General features: G+C 43.2%; 1 long non-coding RNA gene across 3 annotated transcripts in view; it reads right to left on the bottom strand.

Moving 5' to 3' along the window:
• Positions 1-22155, bottom strand: part of LOC130185411 (uncharacterized) — a 38954-nt gene that overhangs the window by 3142 nt on the left and 13657 nt on the right. The gene's annotated exons all lie outside the window — the stretch shown is intronic.

Here is a 22155-nt window from a genome sequence, read left to right as displayed (position 1 = left end):
GGAGGTCATGTGTGAGGCGCAGGCTGCAGCCGCTGGCCCCACCAACACCAGAATGTCTGACGTGTCAGGAATCTGTGTAGCGCCGCTCTGCCTGACCATGCAGCATAACACGGAGCTGTACACAGCAGTTGGGCCCTCTGTGAGGCAAGCAGGAGACTTTTTTTTCCTTTTTTTTTTTGATTGAAATGGCAAAGACAGAGAAAAGGGAGAGACGACTCACTAACATCAACTCATAATCAGCAATGATAACAAGTTTGGCTCTTGAGTGAGTTTTTGTCTGCTGTCTGTGTCGTCTCAGTTTTATTTGTATTTTTAAATAACTTCATGATATACTGTATATCAAAGCTATTAAAGATGGCTGGAGGGGCAGAGCTTACACACAGCCGGCTGGGTGGCAGGAACAACAGAGGTGTGATTTACTGCAAGAGAAAAAAAAAGTCTCCTGAAAACTGGAAAGCAGCTACACTACCATACAGAGCTATTTAGATCCTTTGATGAACAACTTTACATGGGCCTCTCTTTGTGTTCTCTCGTGTTCCACGTAATTCGGGTGCAAGTGTAATGCGTGTAGCACATGTGTGCAATACATAGCAGCCATATGTTACATCTGATATGCAGTTCAGAGGAATGACGAAAGTTAAGCAGGAAAGAAGTGAAGGATTCACTCAGGAAAAACCCTGCTCTCCTGAAACTAATATCAAATGCACACTTATGCTGGGACAGACCTGATTACCTGGCTTAAATATCAGACTACTCTTTCTGCTTTTTTGATCTCAGCCTCTTTTGTGTGGTAGATGCAATCAGCAGTAATCTGTCGGATCAATTGTATCCATTTGTGCTGTTTCTTCATCACGCTCCATACCCACTGCTCCTACAGGTGGTTGTGCCTGGCTTCTCAATTAGCTTGAACTCACAAAAAGCATCAAAGAATAGGAGATTGGTTTGAGGTTGACTCTTGAGTCAGTGTTTATATTATCAGGTGACCTCACAAGTAAAGTTGGCTGCATTTTAAAAGCCTCATGAAGGCTCTGCAGTGGTTACACATGGCTCCCCCAGCCTCGCTGTCTCTCCTCTGGACAACATACCACTCGTTATCCCTCCATTGCCTTACCATCAACACCACAAAAATCTCTACTCTGTGTGTGTGTGTCTGCATGCATGGGTATGTATTTAGTATGTGTTGCTATGTGTGTGAGTAAGCACGTGCTTGTGTGTATATGGGCATAATTGTGTGTATATATCTAACTGTGTTTTTGCAGGAGCTTGCACCGGCCGCAATCACTTTTGATGGATATCTACACTGGCTTTGGAGAGCTGTACGTTTTCCAGTGGGTGACTCATGGGGCTTCTGACGGATGCCTGTACCAATTTACTGCTACTGCCACTGCCGCTGCTCGTGTTCCCCACCCCAATTGTGTGTGCAAGTGTGTGTGTGTGTGTGAGAGAGTCTATGAATAAGTGTCCTGTGCATTAGCTGGTTGTGGTTGTAGTTTCCAGCTCATGCTTATGGACTTTCCACTCTTCTCTTAAATAGCAGACGAGGAAGAGAGTGGGGCAACCAGAGTCCTCTAATGACACCGTCTGCACACATTCACACAAAACGGAAACACAAAGAATGACTAAATCACGTTTTCCAGGTGACTCACTCTCATTCAGACTCAGACATGATGATCACTTAAATTATCAATCTCACTGAAAGATAAATATTCTCTGAGCAGCATGTCATCATGTTACACTCCCTTTGGTACAGACAAAAGTGCATATCATCGTTCTGTAAAGGTTATATAACTTTACTGTTGATCTAACAGACCTATGTATGGCGATAACAAGACATGAAATCACCAGACGAAGGTCACCAAGTTCAGGTGTCATGTGGGACTTGAACTTTTGAACTTTCAGAGCTGCAGAGTGATAGAGTCTTTACCTGCAACACCATAGCTGGTAAAGCTTACTTGGATTGCATCATTCATTTATAAGCTTGACAACCAAAAGCCATTTCACCTCTTTGATATAACCAGCCAAGACTTCAAAGGAACAGACACTTATCAATATCAGTGTTATATATGTCAAAAAGAAACAACCTGGGAGGGCAATTTTCTGCCTTCATTTGACAAGCATAGTGAAGACAGACAGGGAACAAGGAGAAAGACTGTAGGGGAATGAAATGCAACAAACTGTCCATCCAGCCGGGAGTTGAACGAATGACTCGCTGCTCAGGGCATGTGATATCCACCCGGCTATCAGGTTTGCGTTTTCCAAAACAAACCTGAAGGTTAAGTACGAATTGTGACATTATGTGGGGTACACTTAACACAGTGATAATGTGATAACCATGAATCCCATCCTGCCACAAGGTAACACTGGACAAGCAGGATTTGTTTGTGAAAAATGAAGCTGCCCCTCTTCTGCCTGTGCTCTGTCCTCTATAGTGATCCCCAACCAGGGCTAAGTATACCCCAGTGGAAGATTGGAAGAGTTTGAGTTGATCAACTGATTTGAAAAATTTAAATCACTATTTGATTGGAAAAAACATGGAGTCATCTATAACATGTGAAGACTACATGACATTGTGATTGTGAGAGTGTGAAACAAGTAAAATGGAGCCTGTGCATACATTTAAAGCAAGCTTAAGTGGAGAGGTATCACTCTAGAGCCTTAGTAAGCAGCGGGGAACTGTAACTCTCTAAAGGGACCGAATATCTTTGAGCTGAAGTAGCTCTCTGCCTAAAGAGGCTTATTTCAACCTTAATTACTTTGGTAGGCCCCAGTCTAATCTAATGCAATCCACCATGGCTGGGGAAGGGGAGAATAGGCTCATCTAGTCAAACAAAAAAAAAAAAAAGAAGATATAGCTCAGATCCCCAAAGACGATATGGCTGTAATGCATCAACCATATTTAAGAACTGCGTGACTAATCACTGGCTGTTTCAAAGCAATCAGAAACTTTTGCTCCAGTCTGTGGCCTTCCAGGAAGACATCCCACCTGGGATTCCTTCAGAGATCATGGAAATACAGCTCATCCTTTCAAACACAGCATATTCTTACATCCCCACTTTATGTCTGTCACTCTCCATTAAATAGCAAGACGAAAATTAGTGAAATCTTCATGCACGGATGAGTGACCTGACCACCCAGTCAGTGCCCAGGCTTCCCAGTTCATTCTCTCCAGAAAAAAAATGCCAAATTCCTGACCCAGACGTGAAGCCTTTTATCGAGGATCATCCCTGGGTGGAAAGACTTAACTTCAATTTGCTCTGTTTTCATCTCTTCCATCCTCATCTGTAAGCAAAGGAGCCTAACACACCACTGTGACTCCTGTCTTCATCGCAGGCTATTCTGGGCTGAGGTTACCCAGGACACCATGTGGCTTTATCCAAATTTAGCTGCCCACAGTATGCCTGAGTTAAATCATCTGTGTTTGTTGTGCAAATAATAAATATTCATTAATGGTTCTTCCACAGTTCCTCAAATTCTTCCTCATTATTTTGTGTCAGCTCTGTAATCTCTAAAGGGATTTTATCCTTCTGGACTTCTAGAAATAATCTTAAACTAATATTGACACGTGCTAAAGAAGTGCGCTTGCGGTGGTAGAGTTGGACCAGAGGACTGTGAAGAGGGTTGTGGAGCCAAGGCAAAACCGCGGGGCTACACGGAAGAGAGCATGGCCAGCGGAACAACGGTGTATCAAAGACACCAAGGTGAACCACCAACCTTGTCTCCACTCCTCTCCACCTCTCACACTCATACCCTATTTTCAGAAAGACCAACATGAGGGCAAGCAGAAAAGCCTCCATTATTGTTGTTATCATTTCCAAACAGCAATTTTCCGAGCCGAAAACAAATTTAGAGACACTGCTATATGATGTGTATGCAGGGACAAGCACGGGCACTCGTATATGTGCTTGAAGTAACAGCAAAGTACACAGATCTCTGTAGACCTCCATGTGTTTACAGATTCAGGCTTCACTCACGGAGAGTCATATTCTGTTTTATAGTTTTATACCAGCCAGTGGGTCCAGAGCCCCCTAGCTGCTCTGCCCACTGCTGTGGCTCAGCTAGGGATGGACTTGGCTGGGCATAGCCACTCTGGGCGCTGGTCCCATCCCCACATTGAGGTGATGAAGGAGGACTCTGTCCCCCATACCCCCTCCCCGACCCATGGCCACAGAGGTGAGGAGGCACCCAGGGGACACGCTGGCTGGTGCCTGAGGCCACATTCACACAGCTGACAAGACTCGGCTTAACTGCTCTCAAGGTAATGGTGCCAGCGTGTCTTGCCCGCTGCTGCCCACAATTGCACTGCTCAGCTGTGAAGTGCTCCACAACCACTACAGTATAGTCAGGTCAGCATTTCCCATCTGTCCGTTCATGTTAGAACTGACTGCATGCAGATCCCTGCAAATCCGGGTCCAACCTTGCTGCATTGCTGCAGGAAAAGGGATTTAAATGTGATTAAGGTTCCTGCACGCTTTGATGAGCTGTATTAAAGGGTTAAAACTAAAATTATTGCACATTCAGGTGGTATCAGAAAATTGGCCTCCACTGTTGCAAATTGGAGTGGTTTAATGATTTGGTTCTAAATTCTCTCTCACTCTGCACTCACCCCCATCTTTCTGAGAGAAAGGGCATCTCTGTTCACTTTACTGCTCTCTTAAACACAGTCTCTCAACTCACCCCTAATCTTCAGTCCTCTGAATAGGGTCATGCATTTGTTTTGATAACACAACAGAGAGGTTTAACTGTGCCAGCCTGCCCAGGTGCTGGTGAATAGGGGGCTTCGACAATGGGCCATCAACTGAATGGAGCATCAAAGTCGCCACTGATGATTTGATGATGGTTGAGGGTCCCGGGATAAGGGTAGGGCCTCTTGCTTCAGAGAGTTGTTTGTGAGTGAAAAGCACCATCATACAGGTTCACCCTGCCTTTGATTTGAGTATTTCGTTAAGTGCTTATAGTGGCGCTGATGTCAGCTGCATCTAACTGATCATTGGCCAGCAGGGACAAAGGGCCGGGTTAACCAGGTGTATTGTCCTGAGCTTAATGGCAAACATAGGCAGGAGCTGACTGGGAATTTTGGTTGAAATTTTACTGAAGAACAGAGGAGCTGTAGATAAAAGCAAAAAGAAAATGAAGCCGGTTTCTTTTCCTTTTCTCTGTCAGTCAGTGAACTAAACACTCGATCCAGTTAAGACCCATGTGACTCGCGTAGCTTGCCACCTGTTTCGTGGGAAAGCAATGTTCATGACAAGCGTTCTCAAATCCAAGGGGATAAAGAGAGAAAAGAAATAAAGAAGAATGGAAAAGCATTTAGTTTGAGCATGCCGGGCGCATACCGAGGCTCAGGAAGCAGATTCCAAAGACTAGCTGATGGAAGTGAGCCAGGCTGCCTCACACGGGAGGGGAGGAGATATGAAAGAGAGGACAGAAGAAGATGGAGTAAGATGGGAAGAGAGTATGAGGGGGGGTGTTGCTAGTTGAAGGGGGCATTAAAGGAATATTCTCTTTAATCAGGAACCTGCAGGACGCTGATGGACAGGGGACAGTGAGTGATGGAGGGAGATGGTGAGAGGGGATGCAGGGAGTGACAAAGATAAAGGGGAGTAGCTTAAGGAGCACTACAGCTGGAGTACCTCAACAACTCCCACCCCTCACCCCGGTAACCCCTGCCTGCCTTCTGTTTGCCCTCATACCCCACCCACAGAAACAAACATTTCACTGTCTCCTTCCTAACACCCTGAAATGTATTGGCAGAAAGAAAAAGATGAATGCTGAAAGCAGTGCAAGGAATGAGGGATACTCCATGAATTGTTGACCTCGGCTGTTCGCTGACACAGAGGCTTTGAGAGAGGACAGCAGCCAAGCAAGGCCTTGCAAGGATTAATAGTTCAAGGAGATGCAATGAGACAACCATATCACAAGTGGTTTGTCATGTTCTCTACAGTTTCTCAGTGCTCCCACCATATCTTTAACCCCCCCTCTCTCAAACACACACACACACACACACATCCCCCAGTGCCAAAGACTGACTGTGAGCCCAGACTCTGAGCTCTTAGTCCATATTCAGTGCATGTGTAGCGAACAAGTGAGCCTCTTTGTTCAGTGACACTGCCATCCTTCACTCTAGAGGTAACACACTGACAGACTGTTCATTTGCTAGAAGAGAGATGGATGAAGACACTTTGTACCTTGAAGAGAGAGGGAGGGGAAATGGACTGATAGGGCCAGGAGATAGCAGATAAGAGAGGAAGAGGATATGTTATTATCAGTAAAGGGCTAAAACAAAAGAAATAAGGACAGCATCAGAGAAGAAAGAGGAGAGGCGAGAGGACCCAACATAAATTTGTTAAGTTCAGGCCAGAGCAATAGGAGCTCCATCATCCTGAGACATAGCGGCATCACAGGTCAGATCACCGTCTCCACTGTCTCTCAGCTGGACCTCTTCTGACAACCAATCCCCATTCAGGAAGCCTTGTAACCCAGGCCATAAGAGGGTGGGGCAGGGTCAGGGGTTGGGAGTTACAGGGCTGACAGACAAGAGAGATTGATGCCCGTTGACAAAACTTGAGCCCCACTTGGTCACAGCAGCAGCCCTGCCTGCTCCCCAGGGGCCGGGGGCCGGGGGGGGGGGGGGGGGGTACAGATACAATCCCCCATCCCCCCAACTTACATACATCTAAATGCTATCCCACTTTCCTGTCCTGTCTTGTTTGATCATGTCCTAAATTGTAAGAAGAAGCAATGAAAGGCCTCAGTAAAAGGAGAGCTCTGACATATATTTTGTTACATCTAGCTGTGAATTCCTGTGGGGAACATGCAGTATTACTGCATGTGTGACCATCAGCCAGACGAGAGCACAGCGTTACTGGGAGAAGGTAAGATGGAGAGAGTCAAGTGGGTGGAGGTGCTGTGGAGGTAAAGTAATGCAGCAAGAACTGTCACAGATAAGGTTACATGGGGGACCAAAACAGGCTGTTAAACTCACAAATGGCCTTTCAAAGATATTGTTACGCACAGCCAACTGGCTCAGTGAGGGAGGAGGGGTAGATGGACAAAAAAGGAAGTAGACAGGTTGTGGTTATTGTTTGTTGTGACGTTAGATTAGTTATAGCACTTCCTCTTGTAGCAAAGAGCCAACAAGGAGAGTAGAGCATGTAACATGGACCCCGGCTGTGAGCGCAGATCATTTACTCTCTCCTTCTCTCGTCTCTCATTACATGAAGTCATTCATGTGGAACGTGAGAGCCCCCTCCACCCCTCTTTACGGAGAGACTGTGAGATGCTGGATATATACTGTTTGCAAATAAATAGTGCTCTGTGCGTGTGCGAGAACTGTGTGTGAATTGAAGCCAGTGAAGAGCCTTCAGGTCTGGCTATAAAGTTTTATGTAACAAATGTTATTTATTTATAAAAACATTGGTGTATGCAAGAACCAATTTAGCTCAGTTGTTTTATTACCTCATATACATTAATCAAACTTCATGAATCAATGGCTTTATTTATTTTAGTTTAGCACATCTATATACTGCATTTTGTATGTGACAAAACAAATCCAAGCAAAACATGTTTTGTTATACACATAATATAGTGAGTATACAGCTACGTTCAGTCTGTATGAAAGTGACAGAAATAAAACACAAAGCTGCACGCTTGTTTATGTTTGTATGGCCTGACTAATATTCATTCATTCATTCATTCGAGTCAAAAAAACTCTCTCAATGAAAACACCTAATTTACCGTGTTTGCAGTGCTGTTATATTCTTAAAACAGAGTGAAATCAGGCAAATTACTGCAAGATTCAACATTCAAAGAATTATCACAAATACAATTGTACAGGGAAATGAATGAAATAAAAAAAAAAAATACTATGAAAGTTGGAACATAAGGGAAAAAATTGGACCAAAAAAAGTAAGTTAAAGAAATGCAATAAGTGATTAAAAGTGAATATGGAACATGAACTATAAAATACGGAGCAATATGTGATGTAAGACATGCATACAAGAGTGTGAAAATGGACATTGTAAAGGATACATGTTTATATAACATGTTTACATGTTAATATATATAGATGTGAGGGTTCCCTGGCAGCTAAAAAACAAAAAAATTCAGAAATAAACTTTTTTGCCTTAATAACAAGTAAAATTATCCCAGCAAAGTGGCAAATGCTTTTAGTGGTTTTGAGGGAAAGATTGAATTAGATGGATACATTTTGCAGCATTGTCAGGTTTGAACTAGCTGACCTCCCACCATCTCTCAGCCCATCAGAAGAACAAGGTGAAGATTAGGTGTAAACAGAGAATAACTGGCTGTTTGAAGCCCACCAGGAGGTCATGTTCACATCCCTGGCCGCTTCCACTCTGTTTCCTCCATTGATTGGGAATGTTTATCACATTAGAGGGAGGTCAAGGAGGGGGTCAAGTCAGAGAGGGGCTAGCGGGCTGCCACCCAACAGTCTGGCTTATGATACTGTCCAGAGCCAGACCATAGACATGAAAACCTGTTGAGTAAGGTTTGGTGGATTTCACAAGTCTAGAGGGAGACAATATTTGTGATTAATTGAGGCTGAATAAAGGTCAAGGTTTAGAAGAACAAGTGGATGAAGAAAAGAAACAAGACACTTCTTTCCAATACCAAATAATTCCACTTTTTCTATCCATTTGCCTGCCAAACACCAATTTACACCTCTTTGTTAACATCCTCAGACCACTATTAACCTTACCTATGTTCAACTCCTCCTCTGTAATTTGCAGCATCAGCCTGGTCCCAGATCAGCGGGACACTCACATGAAGCTTTCATCTCCAGACAGAGGCCTAGTTCAGGGCCTTTCCCTGTGACCTGGGCCTTTGCTTGGTTTAGCCTGGGGCACAAAGACATCCTTCTCATGAATGACAGGGCTGGGACCTCCCCTGCCTCCCCATTTGACCCCCTTGTTGGCTTAATTGTGTGTAATGCCAGGGCCATGCCCCACCCAACCCCAACAGGCCCCCGAGCTGCTGCTGCGGCGAGGCCCATGGGCTACAGAGGCCAATTATTTCCTTATTGTTGACACAGACAACCTGACAGTCTCCCTCCCACATAACTCCTGTCCTCCCATGTACTCCTGTGTCTCTCTGTCTCCCTCTCTTCCCATCTTTTTCAGGACCACCTAGGTGTTGCAGGGCCAAATGCACACGGGGGCCAGGGTTTTTTTTTCATGCTGTGTTGGCAGGATCCTCTCTGTTCTGCTCACGCTCTCTACATACCAGTGGAGACAGCCATTAACAATGATGCCTCAAGCCATGACCATGACGGGAGGGTGTGAGGGGGTTAAAGGTCGCTTGCTGTAGAGGCGAAGTCATTTGTTTACTTCTTGACCCAAAAGGCTTTAACAAAAAAGATCCTTATTATTATCATCATCATTATCATTATTATTATCATCATCATAATTTTCTCAATTTGATTTTTTCCCCTCCCTATCTGGTTTTCTCTTTATGGTTCTCTTTGGTATGGAGAAGGTGTGGAATATTTGGCACTGAGAACTGTGTGTTACGATAACTCTCTGGTCTGGTCTTTTCCTAAATGAAACTCTTACCAGCAGTAGACAGACACGCATTTAGGGAATGAAAGCTGTGCTATGTTAGGCATTTATCCTCAATTTTCAGCAAATGAGCAGTGTCAGTCACTGGTGATAACCACTGGTTACTAGGTAATGCTGTTTCACCCACAAAAACATCAAATAAAGCTAGCCATCATTATCCCCCCCAAACACTTTTTATGACAGGGGTGGGGCCAGAGTGCCCTGGTGTATCACGGATGGATTACTGAACGGGCCTACGAGGTACAGGACCAGGGGCAGTTAAAGACCAAGTTTTTAACCTTGTTAATATGTCCATTTGATACAAGACATATCATGACATGTCTAAGTATTGCCACCTTGGAACTGCAATGTTACAGTGACAGCCTTGAGGGAAAAAAAAAAGAAAATATCCAGACTGCCAGTGTTTCATACATCACATACCTAAGAAACCAATCCATCAACTTGCAGGGTATTGTTTCACCATAACAAAAATTAGTCAAAGATTAGTTACATTCAAGTCTTTTTAAAGCCATGAAAGCCTTTTTTTATTTCATGGAAAAAACTTCCAAATATGTAACTTTATTAATGCCAGGAGTGGAACTTTCATATTTCTTGATGGCAAGTCAGTCAAACACCCACAAGGAGATACAAAAACATAAAGCAGTAAAACGACCACAGAGATGTCTTTTTCAGTCTTGGTGTCATGCTCCCACACAGGAGGGATGGGGGACCTTGCACATGTCTGTGTCTGGGGGCCAGTTGTCTCATGGTCTCCCCATGGCAGTAAGCAATTTAGAGTTAAAAATGGCAGCTATTTTTTGGTACTATGTCTTATTAGAATATTTAAAACTGTTTATTTGGCATTTATTTATTACACTGAATAGATATGTAACTATTAGTAATGTACAGTTTATTATTGCCAAGTACCAGGGCTGTATATGTGTTAGACTTTTACTAATTTCTCAAATGTGTGTGTCTGATCCTTAATACTGACCCAGCTTGGCCTCCCCATTCAAAAGTTTCTAAACTCACTCCTGAAGACAATAGGAGTGAAAAAACAAGTCCTGCTGTGATGAAACATTATCATCCCTAACATAAACAATGAGGAGTCAAGGACAGCAAACTGTAAATTGTAGACCTTTTTCATCTCAAGCCATGCATGGACACACGCCAAAGTGTGAAGAGAAGACAATGACAAGACTGTGAGTAACTGTATTTGTGTGTTTGAGTTATGATCTGCACCTTTCTGCAAGTTGTCAGGTATGGCATTGGCAAAGGGATAGAAACGAAAGAGAACTTTGTGATCACACTTTGATGAGAATGAGGGGGCTTGCCAAGGCCCAGAGGGACTGGTTGAATTTGTGTGCTTGTGTGAGTGTGTACAGTGTACACAGTATGTGTGAAATTGAGTGCAGAGCTTTGTGAATACATATATACGTGTTTAAATTTTCCCTAACAGACAAGTAGCAGCAAGGTCCCACCTATGCAGTTCACAGCTGGGATCACACTTTGGTCCTCACCCTCCACGCTGTGTCTTCTCTCAGTTGTTAGGCTTTGTGGCCAAACTGGATGGTATTTGGAGCATAGTGCGACTTAACAAAGCTGCTTTTATGTGGAACCGCTCACTAAGGTTTTGACCCGTAACTACCTCTGCTGTCAGACCAAGATGGAGTGTGTGTGTGTGTGTGTGTGTGTGTGTGTGTATTTGGCATACAGTGTGGTATATCTGATTTGATACCCCTCTGTTCTCCAGCCTAAAATGTTCACTCAACTTCTCAGTGTCCAGTATGTGACAGTTACTGTTCTACAGGGATACAAGTCCCACCAGGTGTGTATGATGTGTGTGACAGCCTGATGATTTAGCACCGCAGGTCTGTGCTTTTTAACGAGTTAGAGGAGCCTGCGCAGACGGATGGATAAGTTGGACCCAGGGGAGCCATAGAGGCCCCTTTAGAGAGGTCCCCAGCCTGCCTGAATCTGCCCCAGAGACAGTGCTGCGACTGGGGTGTCGGTCCAGGCTGGTGTGGGCTGGGGCCAGTCTGTGGTGTGACGAATGGGACACCTGAGCCAAACTGTAACACCGCCAGCGTGGTGGGTCCCCCTAATCACTCTGGCTACCCAACTTCCAGCATCGGATTTCAGATTCCAGGGGGTGTGATGGTGGAGCTCTGGCCCGGTGGGGCTGAGGTGTCTGGTTTGCTTTAACAACAAACATTTACAGACACTCATGCACATACCAGTCAGTGCCCTACAATACTCAAACACAAACCCAAAAACCGACAGATGCATGCACCCAAGGCTCCTGGGCCCTGTAACTGTTATTGTGATGAAGTTACAGGGCCAATCACAGCCAACCTGGGTGTCAGATTGGATCTGGATCACAGTTTACAAGACTAGTTTCATCCAGCAGATGGTAGACAACTGGAATTTTCTGAAATATGATCACTTATAAGCTAGATGATGCCCTTCCAATAAAGGGAAATATATGGAGAGAATATACCAGCTGTTCCACTCCATTCAAACCTCCATCCCAACCACTTTAAAGCCCCCATGCAATAACAAGTTTTAGGAAGTAGTATTATTAGTCCCTTACATACACAGCATTCTCACGATCAAATAAACCTTGGCAGAAAATGAAATGGCCGGTGAATAAACACTTCTCTAAATTTGTTATTGACAGTTAAAGTTGGGCTACTTTGTGGTTTAAAGAGGGGGGTTCGGATATGGAGGGGGGGGGGGGGGGGGCAGAACTTGATGCTTGGTGATACAGTGCTCTGTTGACATGGCAAACTATCAGTTTACCATGTTAATTGAACATCTAATAGCTTGCATAGAGCAGATGGCCTGAGGTGAAACATGCCCTCCTGCCCCCACTCTTTGGGTTTTATTTCTGGATCAGCTGGAGGAGGTGGGGTGAGAAAGGGGCAGAGGACGGTCTCTGTGCCCAGGACTAAAGCCTCCCTGTTTGGGTACATGAGACCCACTCCTCCCCTCATCTTTGCTGACATCCACCACGGCCAAATTTAGGTGAGGGGAAAACTACGCAGAGAGATATTTCAGTAAACTCTGTGTCAATAGTGATGTCTGCCAAACCAAACTCCATTTGCACTTGTTTCTCTCCTTAATCGCTCATCTAAACAAGCTTGAGGGTTGGTGGGAAAGGAGGAAGAAGGGCAACGGAGCGGGAGGTGGAAAGGTGAGGAGGCAAGAAAGGGGGAGTGGACGAGGGTTTTGCCAAAATAAATGCATGAATGCCGTCTTTGACTGACTGGCATCTTTGAAGTGAGCTATAATTGCAGCCCTCTTGTCCAGCAGTGGAGTCTGTGGCAAGCCAGGTCCTGGCCAAGCTGAGATGTCTGGCTGCAACACTGAGGAAACGTCATGGCTTAACAATAAACAAAGTCAAGAGGCTTCAATTCAGCGTGATTCAGCGTCATGCAGCATCATGCTTTGGTAGCGGTGGAGTGGAAAAAGAAAATTATTGCTTTATTCATTTGTTGAAATTCTGAGAAATTTGGCTGTTTATAACCTGCAATTGTAAAAATCATCACACTGATATTAAACCAGTATAGTTCCACACCACTTAGAAATCCCCCCTGACTCAGGGATGACGGCATGTATAACAAGGTAAGTACCAAAGAGGATCCTCACAAAGCTCCTTTCACAGCAGCACACATCCAGCCATTAGGTAACGCTCGAGCCCTCTCAGAACAGCGCTACCTGTGTGTACTGTACTCTGCTGCTCTGAGAACACACTAAATGCATAAGCATGTGTTTATGTGTTCATGCATGTACATGTACAGGGGTCCATATGTATCTGGGGGTGGGGGGGGTGGGGGGTGGTGGGTGGTGGTGGTCCTGAGACATGAGAGCCGGACATGGTAGGGTAAAGCTCTTTCTGACCACGGTGATGTTTTTCCACTGGGGGGGAAGTGTGACAGGATTACACGGGCTGTGATTAATACACAGCCCCTTGATGTCTTATTTAGAAAATAAACTCACCTAGCTCTGTGATTATTACACTGAATTCCCTGAAGAATACCTTATACAATGCACCTTTCAGCTGCTTGATTTAAAAAAATTTTTTGCTATGGGTGTGTTGTCTGGGCTTTTTTTTTTTTTTTTTAATGTTCCAGTGCAGCACTTGTGAAAAGGGGAAAACCCAGCTTGGTATTGCCTTACAATACCCCTTGGTGTATGCATATGTAACTTTGTACCACTTTTTCAAAACTGGAAAAGTAAACGGAGGGGACCGCTTAGGTGTTGCAGGGAGCAGAACTGTACTTGTCGGGGCAGGGCTTGAAATGGCTGCTAGGCGTTTCTTGTCCCTTGTTTCATTTTCTAATGACGAGGACCCTTGACAGCTCAGCAAGTGTGATGAGAAGATGGAGAGGAAGCAGCTATTTGATGTTTTCCTGAATTCAGGCACTGTGCCAAACACACATTCCAGGTCCTTCAAATGTAGTGTCCCGCTTTAACTAGTTGGTCTTTTCACAGCCCTGGGTTTTATCAAGACTTTTAGGTATATACTATCAGTCTGATTTTTTCCATACAAAACAAATGAGTCCCTGATTTATGAAACAACTCTGGCCACTCACATACATGACCTTGTGGTCATCTCGTAAATCCGGTCTATTCTGCAACGTGCATCCCCTCTCTGCTATGTGCAGCAGGCAGATTCCCTCCTTGCATGCAAACCCTGCTGCTGACTGGAGGAATCGAGGCCCAGGTGGGGGGTTGGTGGGTGAACGTGGCCCCCCCCAAACAATACCCCATCCACCAAGTTACACACACAGCCTCTTTCCTCAGAGTGCACACACCTGTGCCTGGGGTCTGGGCTTCTCTCAGCTGCCAGTCTGAACCCCAGGAACCCCAGAGTTGTTCTGCTGCATGATCCAAAAAAATCTGAGGTTTTCTTCAGACAAAACACACACCTGCACTAATGGTTAAACACAAATGCATACATGCCCATACATTCCTAGACATGAATATACTGTGCATTACCAAACTCACCCGCACCACAGATGGCAAACTTGATTCTGTGAGCTACTCGAAAATTGTAAAAATAAAAAAATAAAAAAACAGTGAGACTGAACTTGATTTGGACTCTGGGTTTTATGACACCGTAACTGACAAAGTGGCTGGAATGAATCGCATAAAGTCTTGTAGTTTTCATTTTGATTATGTATGCTACATTATTAGGGGATGGATGGTAGGCAGCTGAACAACCACATATCCACCAGAGAGTTATTTTTGTGTGTGCCACCACCTACTTTCTTCTCATCCAGGGCATAAAGAAAATTGTTAAAAACACACAGTGAAAACACAACAAAATAATGTGAAATAATGTTCTCTGATCAGATTATAACCCCTCTGTCCTGTCCAGAGAAGTTTGGATAGGAAGATCGGCACTGGTTTAAAACTCCATCACTCATGTGAAAAATTCTGGATAAATCAGTTTTAGTATAAACTTTGTGTAAGGCTGTGTTTACATATGTCATCATTGACTGAGAGCCAGAAAAGAGAAAGATGGACGGTAGAAACAAAGCCATTATCAGATTTCGGCAGGTTCCATTGACGGTTTAGACACATTAATGAGCAGCCATGGGAAAATAATTTAACAGACGTACTGAATAATTTCTATGTATTGTATATTAACTCATACACTCTGAATGAGCCAAAACATGGATCCACACACTCTATGGACATAAATAAACCTGACATACTCCGCACACTTGGCCCCCATTTTTCACTCCTTTGGGGGTAACCACAATTTGTGGTTGTTGCTGGGGTGGGTTGAAGTTAGGGCTTAGGTGGTCTGTGAACAGAACAAAGAGCAGTGAATTCCCATCCTCAACCCCATCCCTCCCGTTATCATAGAACCAGACGCACCTTCCCACTCCCACCGGCCAACTCAGATGGAAGGGCTGAAATTACAGCAGTGCAGGCTCCAAATCTCCCTCCATTCTCCACACATGCCAGACAGAGGGGAGGAAAGAATAACAGGCTTTACCGCCTCTGGTCTGCCTTTCTCTCTGCCCAAGCCTATGGCCTAGCCCACCAACAGATAATTATTACAGCTCATAAAGACATGGAGGAAAAGAGGAAAATGTAAAGAGAAGTGATACTGCACTGAGCTGAAGAAAACAAGGAACTGCAAGCAGAAAAAAATTATCAGGATAAAATTGGTAACCTGAAAATGAAAACTGGCTGAAAGGTTGAGCAGGAATTCAAGAGAAATTGGACCACAAAAAAAGGTATGGTAGTGTGGTGAGAAGAAAAAAAAAAAAAGAGTTAGAGAAGAATGGTGAAGAAACACAGCCAGGAGAGAGAGAGTGACCAATAAAACGTAAGATATGAGAGACAGCAGCAGAGATATGGAATAGAAATACAGGATGATTCCCATATCAAACGCGCGCACGCACACATACACACACACACGCAAAGAAAATGATGACAGAGGACAGACTTGGATCAAATCCAAGTCAAATGAAAAACACACTTAAGCTAAATGCTGATCCCACACACCTAGTGCATTTCTCTAGGTCTCTTTCATCTGCAGCTCTGAAGCAACAGCACACATGAAAATTGTTCAGGTAATAAAAGTGTGGAGGAGTAGTTCCCCAAGTCATCCTCAGCCCGCAGACAGCGTGCAGACAGATATAGAGTGTGCTTGTGCAGAGCGAAGATGTCATACCTGGATGGAAAGCGAGTGGAGACAGGATGAGAAGAAAATGGGAAAAAAAAAAAAAGGAAGCGAACCCAGGACAGCCCAGAGTTTATTCAAGAGCACATCAATCTGTCCCGATATAGGAGAAAACCAATGGTTTACATCCGAAGAAGAAAATTGCAAAAGTTTCTCTATATGCTCCCTGTACTAGACGCCCCTCCCAGAGCACACTGTGGGAACTAACCTAAAAAATATAACTCCAATTGATGGGACTATAATGCATGATAACGCATATAACCATGATCTCTGAAGTGCTGACAGGCCACACTGTGTCATATCTTTTTTTAAGTCTAGCTAAACCACGTATTACGTTTAACTACACTTTATCTGTAAAGTAGTAACTCAAATAAATGTAGTGCAGTAAAAAGTGCAATATTTCCTCTCTGGATTGTAATGCAAAGAATCATAAAATGTAAATACTTAAGTATAAGTACCTCAAAATTGTACTTAAGTATAGAACTTAACTAATTGTAGTATTATGTTTTGATTTCTTGATAATATCTACAAATTCACACACACCAGGACAAAGAGACCATTTAGCCTCCCCTGTGCTGTCACCACAAAACAACTTCAATCTCATTTTTGAAGTATGATGCACTTCTCCAGTCATCTATAACAGGCTTATGTAATGTCTACAGCAGCAATTCTGTACTTGTGGGATGACAGAGAGAGAGGGAGAGATACAGTAACCATGAGTGGAGAGGTGGCTCAAGGCTGTAGCGTGAGTCCAGAGATGTGTTTTGCTGATGTTATCTGGACAGCTGTAAACAATTCTTACTCAGTACAGACTGGCCGAGACACTGGGACATGCTGAACACTGTGACACACTGATTGTAAACTAAAACATACTACAACTCTGAAAAAATCCTGGCAGACAAACATACTCTCTATCTGCCTTACGTACCCATACTTACATTTGTTTTGTTGATTTTGTCACTATTTCTCTTTTTCATCTGCCCTCTATGCTTTCACTCACTCTCTACATTTTTCTCAGATCGTTACACACTTATGGATCTTGTTTCTGCTGTGCATGTTATCACACCTATCACATTCCCTCCCCTTCTTGTCTTTCTCCTTTTTTCAGCTTGTCTTTCTGTGTTCGTTACAGCTCACTGCCACTCCATCACACGCACTCCCATCATACCTCTGTACCTGCCGTCTTTTTGGTGAAAAAAGATCGGCTTTTGGTTCATCTTATCCATCCCAAAATCTCAGCAAGACTGAGATGAAACTGCACTGTGATAAACAACCTATAATGCACTGTCAACTGCATTTTAATTTTTTATGAACTCCTATGATTCTGCAGGCATTCAAAATTTCTGCCTAAGCAGGTTCGAGTTTGTTTTATGCGTCTGTTTATTTTAAATGCATGGCTTGTAAGTGCGTTGGAAACTGCCAAAGCCTTGTCATTCACTACAGCACATCCACAGCAATGCCATGGCTGGCTGCATACAGAATATTCATGCATTTAGGACGTTCTGCCAAACCCATCCATCAAACCAGATTCAAAAGTTTTGTCGTGTGAGACTTGTGTTTCTTGGAGGACTACTGTTTCCAAAAGCAATGTATTTAAAATGAGTCATAACAGTTGCAAAACTCACTGTTCTACTTATCATGTGTTGACTATAATAAAAGTATAAAGTTTTTTTTTTTTTTTATACTTTCTCTTAGCAAAGCCCTACAATTCATGTTTGTGTCTGCTGCAGACAACTTAACCAACATTTCTGCACAGGTCTACCATCTGAATGCAATCAGTGATTCACAATTAATGTTTCCCCCTTAGACGTTTCTAATGAGTAATTTATTGAAGTGTCCTCTTCAACCCCGTTTGTCCATGTGTGCGGGCCCATCTGTATGGTATCTGTGTACTGGCAATTGAAGTGTTGACTAATATCTTGGAGCAGATTAGGATATTCCATCAGGTTTCCGCACAGTAATTACATTCCTCGATGTGTCTGTTTTCCTCCTGTGTCTTATAGTTTTGTTCACAACAGGTCATCAGGTTGCTTCACTATAGGCATCAGCTTTTTCAACTTCCTCAAATTGGAGTGAGGGGCTACAAAAACGAAGGTGGATTTGAGACAGAATGAGAAAGAGAGACTCCTTAATACTGCACACATTTCATTCAGAAAAGGAGGAATAAAATACTCTTATTTGCGCAACTGGAAAACAACGACTGCAGTGTAGTGGATATATTATATTTATGAGAGCGCAAGCTGAACCACCATTGGGTTTTTGTTACAGAACAGTAGTTCCTGGCTGGGACCATTTTCAATAATCACAACACATGGGAATGAATGGAGAACGGTTGTATAAAAGTAGCATGAGGCCAAGCAACAAAGCGAGGGAGGGAGAGAAGATCATGTAATGTGACTGCTAAAGTGATAAAAGGAGAGAGTGGGAGGAGGCAGGGGCATGAGAAGAGAAGAGGGGTGCAGAGGGGGGAGTGTGTATGGTTGTTCTGCTTGTGGATGTTGTAGACGGTAATGTTATACCTCCTCTGTGTTTTGACATTTGAAGACTAATGGAATAGTTTCATACCAACAAAAAGCCAGACGATTATAAGGCCTCTTTTCTAGACGTAAATAAAGGGTGCAGAGGCATCACTTTCCCATGATGACATTGGCGCCCTTGTACTTGATATCTCCGACTATTTATTCAGATTATTACCACAAACATCTTTATACTTTGTTCCTCCGTTGCATCCTCCTGTTGTATGAAAGTATGAAAGCCAACTCCATGGTTCAGCAAGAGAGGAATATCTTCAGTGTTTAGTCCAAAGAGACAGACAGATAGACATAAAGTTGTTCCTCTGAGGAAATGCTGTCTGGATAATTTGGATGAAGTGGGTGGTTGGAGAGAGAGAGAGAGAGAGAGAGAGAGAGAGAGAGAGAGAGAGAGAGAGAGAGAGAGAGAGAGAGAGAGAGAGAGAGAAAGCTGGAAGCTTGTGAAATGGGAATGAGAAAAACATCTAACCATCGACATCATCAACAATGCGTTCTGTTGTGAGTGTGACCTTTCATATAATAAATTAATCACCTTTCAGGGGTAAAGTAGAGTCAACGTCAGCTGAAAGCAAAATTATGCTTTATCAATCCTATTGCAAAAAACCAGAACGCTATTCAAACTATTGCATTACAGCCAGACCTATCTCCACACTTTGTTTTAGCACTGTGTCAGCACTGGAGAGTCAAATCTAAAATATAATTTAGTTACTTTAATAACAGTTTAACTTTAATTACCTCTTGAGTCAACATGATGTTGATCAATCATGTTCTGTCTCATGTGGTCGAACAGGCCATTTGCACCACCGGGACTGTCAAAAATCCATGAGGTCTTTACCCACTCATATTTGGCTTTTGTCACATCTCTGTGAGTCTATAGTTTGCAACTAGAGTTCTGCAAATCATGGCGAAACCACAGACTTACACACAAATTAGTACAAGTGACCTCAAGTTTCAGTTGAGTTTTTGTTTTTTCGTGCATGCTCTTGTCTCTCTCACACTATCTCTCACATGCCATTCTTTGCATTCAAGGAACCTCCAGGAATGGAAGTAGGGTTGAGAAACCAGGGCCAATGTTAATCAATCCGGATTGACCACATCACTGTGGCAGTAATAAAAAGAAGCGAGTGAGAGTGATCAACATGTCTTTCTTTTTCTTAAAGGCTTTAAAAAAAACTTGGTGCCAAACCTCAATTACTTCTCTGTAACATTAAATGTCCCCTACCAAATAAGGTTAGAATTTGGAAAAACACAAAAAGCATCCAACAGTATTATTATTATAGTTATTAGTGATTGGACAAACAGCATCAGAAACTGAAATTGCTTATGTGAAATAATGAAAACAAGAACCCCCATCACTCACATCTCTATTACAAAATAGGTTCTGAGGGCTTTAATAAATAAATCCTCCAAACTAAACAACAACATATGTAATTTTGCTTCCAACATGAGTCGGTGTCTTCTGATCTGAGGTTTACAAAAAACATGTGGTTTGGGTGGCAAACCTACATGGTTAGAAAACAATCTTGGTCATGGTTAAAAGAATAATTCATTGGTTAAGATTAGGGAAATATCATGTTCCTGTTTCAGAGGAACAAATGCTGATGGTAGTTAAACAGGATGGGAAACAGTGCACTCACATACGAAGCTCTTGTATGACAGTCACATCCTTTGCTGATCCATCTTCCTTAAGTGTTACTGTGTTATGACAACATCACGCTACCTTCATTAATGCTCTTGGCAGACAAGAGTCATAATACACATGGCTGCTAGAGATTTTTGTCAGCTAAATGTAAAAATAGGATGTATTATCTTTTCATCGAATAAGAGTGGTGTCTTGTTGATCCAAGCTTGAAACCATAATACAGCTTTCCTAAGAATTCATTTGTGGTCTTCATCTTTTCATAGTGTTTTGAAGGATAAATGGAAGTTCAGGATTTTCTCTTGTCCTTACAGCTGTTGGTATTGGACAACATCATCTTCTCAATCTCTCTCACTTTGTAGCAGACAAAGATGGCTTTTGTGCTCCCAGTTGAGCGGGCTGCAACACCTCAACACTTTCTACAAGCCGGGCGGCTATAATCTCTCTGTCAAGTGTGATATCATTCATCTAGAGCTGATAATGTCTTGGAGTCCACTGCCATCTCTCAGATATGGTTGCTGTGGCCGTTGCCTGACGACGTCTCTGTTGTGGTCATGTTTAGGCGATAAACCTGGTAGTATCTTGTTTGTATAGTCTTTGGAGTAGGTGATAGAGTGTGAGTTCATGGTTGAGCTGTCTTGTTATTTTGGGGTCACATTACAGCTCATTCAGCCATTATATTGCTACTTTCTTAACTCAGCCGCTTCTATGTAAGGATAATGTCAAGAAAAGGTTTAGCTTCATGGAATTCCATTTAACAGTTTGTGTATTTTATTCAGGTCCCAATCCTATCACTATAGTGGGCTTCTATTTTTCCAGGGATTCTGGGCTGAACTTTAAAAACCAAAGTACAAATGCCTATCCTCATATTTACCTCTCAATTAACCCCCACACTTTCCAACCTCTTTTTCCCTCTTCCCGTGTGACCTTCTCACCCCTCTCTCTGTTTTTATATCACTGCCCCCCTCTTCCAAACACAGGAAACCTGTGCTGGAAAATCCAGCTTGTGTGTCACTCCACTTTAAAGTGAGAGTATCAAGCAGGAAAATAAATACAGGATAGAGAAAGTAGCAACAGAACAAAGTAAAACAAAATTGGTGTGGCTGCAAAGCAGGGTTCTGGCTGATGTCCATGTTGATAGAGAGGTTTGGGCACAGACTGGGAGGACGCTAGCGTTTCAAAAAAGCCGACTCTGATGCTATCAGATGCTATCGCTGTGCTATTAGACTGTCAGGGTTATGATTGTTGCTTTGATTATGCTGCAGAGGGTGTAAGGCAGCCCTCTTGTATTTCCTATCCTTCACTGAGTAATGATTTGGAATTCCCAAAAAGCTCAACGTTTGCCCATCAAGGCAACAATTGTGTGTCTGTGTGTGATTCACTCCCGTTCTCCTGCTCTTGTCCATTTTCTGTGCTCTTTGATTTGTCTACAGCCAACCCAGGCATCCCTCTTCATGTGCCGGTCGCTGATATCTCACCTGTCTAATCCTGCAAAGCTGGCAGATTCATTGGTCTTACAGAGACGCACTTGTCCACTGAGTTCTGTCACTGTGTAGTTTCATTGCCAGCCTTCAAGGAGGGCACCAACAGATGATCAAAAAGCACAGGCAGTATAATAATATTTTAAAACTATGATCTTCTCTCATAAGTGGTGCATTGTGGAATACAGGCTGTCAAATATTGGAGCTGATTACATAAAGGTGTACATCACTCCTTTAATCACAC

Source organism: Seriola aureovittata, chromosome 17 (genome assembly GCF_021018895.1).
Source record: "Seriola aureovittata isolate HTS-2021-v1 ecotype China chromosome 17, ASM2101889v1, whole genome shotgun sequence".
NCBI classification, from domain to species: Eukaryota; Metazoa; Chordata; class Actinopteri; order Carangiformes; family Carangidae; genus Seriola; species Seriola aureovittata.
The sequence above is the reverse complement of the archived record's forward strand: the minus strand, read 5'-3'. Positions and strand labels throughout refer to the sequence as shown.